This window comes from Cyanistes caeruleus, chromosome 4 (genome assembly GCF_971803275.1).
Source record: "Cyanistes caeruleus chromosome 4, bCyaCae1.hap1.1, whole genome shotgun sequence".
In the NCBI taxonomy this organism is placed as follows: Eukaryota; Metazoa; Chordata; class Aves; order Passeriformes; family Paridae; genus Cyanistes; species Cyanistes caeruleus.
In genome coordinates, this window is record NC_141704.1 from 21765439 (window position 1) to 21771438 (window position 6000).

A 6000-nucleotide genomic window follows, 5' to 3' on the forward strand; every position below is an offset into this window, starting at 1 on the left:
TGACTGTAGCAGATGGCTGGGTTATATCTTTTGCCCTTTGCACAGGAACATTTTTGCTATTGTTGTTTGATGAAATAACTGGCTTTCAACAGCAATTTTAATTTAACTAATGTACTCTTTCAGAGACAGGTGAACAAAAAAAGCTTCTTGAAGCAAAGTGTCTGGTCACAGACACATATTTAAAATGAGGGACATGTACAAGGCAATTTGGGTAGGATGTTCAGAACAATGGCTTGAAAAAGCTGCTGTTTATAAAATGCTATTTACATAATCTGCCATTTCTGTTATCTGCAACAATCTGCACAAAAAATTACTGCAAGCAAATGAAATTTAAATGTCACTAGATGAACTAATCTTAGCTAAAGCATAAGAAATTTAAATTAGCCCATCGTTAAAGCAGCTTTCATGGCACCCTTAGAGGATGAAGCAATCTTTTCAGATGGACAAGGATGGTGGTTCAGCCCTTATTTTTGCTTAACTGGTAATTTGGCTGTAATCTGAAGATGAGAAGTCTCATTCTTGGAAGGTATCACTGTCCTTCCAAAATGACCCACTTCTCACATGGGTGACCCACCTGCAGGTTACCTTGTGTTTCAGTCTGAACTATTCAACAATGAGGCTGTTCTTGTTTAACTGTGCAATAGTTGATATTGTCACATCTGGAACAGCTTACCAGGAATGGAAAAACATTGGGCATTATGGGTTCAGTCCCTACAAGTGTCTTCTGACTCTGATTCAGCAAAACATTTAAAGCCAACTTAAATAGGAACTATGCGGGTAGTCTGACAGAAACTCAAGAGTTCCTTATGCTCTTCAAAATAAGCATGTGCTTACAGTTTTTGGTGGATTAAGGCAAGAATGAGCACAAGCTTCTGAGAATGAGCCTGTGGTTTTCCCTGTTAATAACAAGACCATCGTTCAGCACTTTGGGTCCCAGGATGCTTTCTGAGTGACCTCACACAATACCTGTGCCAGTAACAGCAGTCCTTGGGGATCTGGAATAGACAGGGCAATACAAAGTAAGATAAATGTTCTGATTAGCCATCAGAAGTCCTTGCAGTAGAAGTGATTTTTACTGAAACATGGTGAGAAGTTCTCTCATGAGTAAATGATAACACACACCCATCTATGCAGGTTATGTAGGGCAGAAAGAAATAGGATGATGCTGGGTGGTTCTCCCCACCTTATCAATGCCTGCCAAGGGCACTCGGCTGCATCAACTAGCATGATGTCCCTAGCACAATATGTGCACCCTCAAGATCTCCTCTTCCTGTCTGTCTCCAGTATCATGACCTGCATGGAGACACTGTGAAACATCGCTCCTGCACCACTCCAGAGATGTGCACTTGCCCACGTATCCATGAGTTTGCTATGGGTCATAAAGTCTCTTCCTTACATCCACTGTGGCCCTGCTGCAGAGGACGTCAAGAAGAAGATCTCACTCTTAGGCTACAGAATCTGCTTGTGGACACTCAGCACTCATTGCAGAAGCACATGGACCATAGGAGGCTTGAGCTCTCAAAGATCTCACACAGATCAGCACAGCACGGCAGCAGGGTTCAGCTGCAGCCAAGAATCACACCTGTGTGCGTGTGCCCCCACCTCTATCTCTGCATCCACACTGCAGTGAAATTTGCACAAGCCCAACTCAATCCAGGAGACCCAGTGTAACTTCACATTAGCACAGGAGAAAGGCATGAGAGAGAGATCTTTCCATTTCCCAGGTCTACCAAGTATGAATTCCATTTCTGCAGATGCTGAATTTTTGCCTCCTATACAGGTCCTTCAATGTTATATCATCCCACAGAGGTCTTTTTATCATGACAATGATAAGTGTGGAGATAATGAGGGTACAAAAGATTATAGATACAACTACAATTTTAAAGGGCTGCAGAGACACCTTATAGTCCAGGATGAGAAAAATGGCAGAGGAAATTCAGTGTAGGTAAATTAAGATATGTGAGGAAAAAAAGCACTCCTTACTTTATATATCTAAGAAGATGAACTTCAAAAAACTATTTCCAAGCAATAAAATTTGATGTTTTATTAGATAGCTCTATGATCTCTCTGTCTTTAGAGGACCACCTCCCTAGGGAGGAATAAATGTTTTTGTTATTACATGAAGCCTTAAGGAGGACATTCTAAAATAATTTGTTGCAAGAGCATTACTATTTTATGTTAAGAGATTTGTATTTAAATTTATATAATGAGACAAAACAGATGCAAATATTTTAATTGGATTATTTCCTGCCATTCTTTGCTTCCTTGTCAGGTTGTTTGTAAAGATAATGGAAAATTCCTGAGGGTACTATAATTGTGTTTCATAATATAATAATTATATGTACATGACTTTAAAAATGGAGAAACCCTTGGGGATATTGTTCTCTTATAGACTGTGATATTATCACAAAAACCAACAGTCGTGTAGAAAATGAAATAATTAAATGTCAGAAATTGCTCCTGTTTTGAATTTATTCCACTAACCATGTCGCCATGATTTGTTGGTACATAGTTTTTACAACAAACACAGAGCATACAGAGAAAAACGTACTTACAAATTATTAGTAATTTAGACTAAAATTACAGAAGTCATTGCTTTTAGATAAAAACTTCTAAATGTTTCTTTTTTTTTTTTTCCTTTTCTTGTATTGAATTAGGCAGCAGTTCTAAAGCACTATAACTGAATTAAGCATTGTTTTTCTGCAACCGTACTGTAGGACTAGGTGACCTCCTGAGTCCCTGCCAAGCTGAATCACTCAGTAGCTCTGTGATCATTGCCCAAGACCAAGGCTGTGGCTAATTTTAAGCTGTTCTGCCACTATTCCCCAAGTGGTTAAATACACACTTTTCAAGAGAGAATTAAAGGACTTGGCCGATACTTTAAGTCTAGCCCCAGCACTACAACAGGAGCCGGAAACCAACCTGAGTCTTATACCACTCTGTCTGCATTTACTGTGGCTGTCTTTTACAGTGGCCTTAGTGTGAAATTAATCATGACCCCTATTTTTAATTGTTGTTCCTACAGCCAATGTCCAATGATACAGATCAGGCAACACAGTGAGGGGCAGCGTCTTATAAAGTAAGCTGATAATTTTCTTCCATACTCTGTTTCTAAGCTGGAAACTGAACATTTCAAGGCTGAGATGAATAAAAGCAGGAATGTGAGAATCAGAAGGACTGTGTCAGAGGAGCTCCCTTGAATGATGCATGCTGTCTGGTCTCTGTGTCTTTTCCAGACCTGCAATTGAAAAATTTTCATATTACAGAAAAGAATGGTAAAAAACAGTGGCAGAGGAACTATAGCCTTCCTTTAGTTGAACTATACCATAAAGCCAAAATAATACAGCTATTAGCCAGCTAAATGATCAAAGATTGTATTTACATGTAATGTTTATAAGGCTTTAACGTGACAAATCTCAATCAGCACAGTTTGTTCTGCTTAACAAATTCTGTTAGGAAGCTCTCATCTACATCCTGATTCCTTTGACCTGCTTGACCATGGTAAATGGAGACCTGTGCCTATTCATGTGATGCATCTCTGCAGCAAAGATGAAAGCTTCTAATAATGAGTGCATTAAAAATTATTAAAAACTAAGGGAGGAAAGAATTCTTAGAAGACTACATGGGGACTGTTTACAGATTTGTACTATAGTAGCAAGTTTCAACATGTAAACCCATAAAAGTATAAGGAATTAGAATGCATAAAATGCATGTGTCTTAGAATACCATATTCATGGGCAAGTAAAGCCTAAACATTTAATTCCAGCAAAGTGAATCAAAGGATAGCAGAAGATAAAGCTCTGTCTCTTCAAGAGGAATCTGATTCATTAAGAAATGAAATATGAGCTAAATAGAAAACCCTCTGATAAAGAAGGGAACAGGCATCCATTTACCAGGCTATTTAAAAAATTTAAAAACTGACAGCTAATTTCCTTCTTCACTTTTGTCTGTGCAAACTCAAAGAAATGCCCTAAATTTCAGTGGAATTCTGGTCCAAACTTCTAGCATTTTTAATGATGTCTGTCCTTTGTTAAAAAGATCAATCTTTTTTCTAAGCCCTGAGTGCTATTGTCTGCTTTTCAGTGCTGCAGGAGTTTCTTATAAGATTAGTACTCTATCTCTTGATGCTCTTCTTAATATCACAGGCAACTAGACAGTTTCTGTAATGTTCTCTGTGGCTGCCTCCATAAACTGTCCTTACTCTGAATTCACTGAACAGGTGTTGCTTTTATATACCTGCAGATGGTAAGGCTACCAGAAAGGACATCACAGCAAAGCTAAATAGCATTTCTGACAATATAATGCCAATTCCTCATCCAGCATACATCTATCATGAGTAACTTCAAAATGGGCATGTTCCAAATACTGTACTGGACTTGGTACTTCATGTACTTATTTACTTAACACACAAATGCAACACCAGCTACATTCAGCAAGAAAGTGTATTATATAATAACTACCTTATTAGGCAAGAATAAGAGCATATGAAGGGAAAGGAAGTATTAGTATCCCAGTTTTACAGAGCATGAAATAATGAACAAAGAGCTTAGTGGCCTATCTTGAGTTACATAGGAAGTCTGAACCACAGGCAGGGAATGAAACCAGGACTGCCTGCTTTGCCCCCAGTTCTTAGCACAAGATCAACCCTCACCTTTAAGTCTACACATCTGGGATCAAAGGCATACAGATGCTTTCAGAATAAATCATAGAAGGTTTGTACAGCACTATTCTTGTAAGCACTAAACCTTCAACTTAATCTATAATTGAAGAGGCAGCATTTCCAGGAGGCAAGTCCATGACAGGGCAGTAGTTCAGTACAGCATATGGCTACTCATGAAATTTTTAGTACTTTTTCCTCGATCAGGTCTGTGGTCCGTAAATTTTTCCATTTGAGTTTACTATCTCTAGTAAGATCATGACCACAAATATTATGGCAGCAAGAAAACAAATCAATAAAACATATCACAGGTACAGTCTGACCAAAAGACCACTTGCTTTTAAAGAGCAGAAGAAGCAGCACGACCTAATTAGACCTATGGCCACAGGTTTGTAAGACGAAGGGATATTGATGGGTTACAGATGAATTCAATCTTCTGCTGGACAGCTGAACTCTCCAGTGTAAACAGTAGATGCACACAGGTCCTTGTTACACAGCTTCCTAGAGGAAAAGACTGAAGAAGCCTCTGGAGAGCCCTGACTGCTCAGGAGTGACCTCGCAGCTCCTGTTACCATAATACCACCTTCCACTCTGTACTTTCTAATTTTTCAAGGATGCCTTTGGGTTGCCTCCCCACAAGACTAGCTCTCACTGGACATCTCCAGCAATGACACTGTCCTACCTTGTGTCAAATCTGCTGTTTCTTATGTCAGGTTTGTTGGAATAAACAAGTCTGAACCAAGGCTTCAGGTTCCTGGGCACCGTGATGATGGAAGCAATATAAATGTTTCCAGATCTGAGTCCTAACTCCATTGTTGCTGAATTTGATGGTCACACTAGGCTGTCTGAACTTAAACCAGATGAAAGGAGAGCAGAAGTAACTTTGTGCATTGTAGGTTTTGTATTAATCTCTGTACGGATTTCCAATCTGAATATGATCTTGCAGCATGAAAGGACCATTTATTTCCTACCATCTGCATCTCTAGTTAACAAAAAAAATGAAGTGTTGCCACTTAATCACAGGGTCCCTTCCTTACTAAAAATTATATATAAAAATTTGTTACGATGTATTGCATCTTCCAAAATTAAAAATAAATATTTGTACTCATGTCAACATGAGTGATTCCAGCTTTTGGGCTTTCTCACAGAAACTTCTACTCCAGCCTTTAAGAGTGACCAGTTAGGTTCACTTCGTGCTCTATACTTCCATAAGTAATGTATTCCTAATTTCTATACTAGGATAATAAATTGCTTTGTAGGGGACTGCTAACTAAAGGAATGTAATTTACACAATAAGGTTGAAAAAAAATTTTGATTTTATATAAGCTCACAGGAGCAAATCT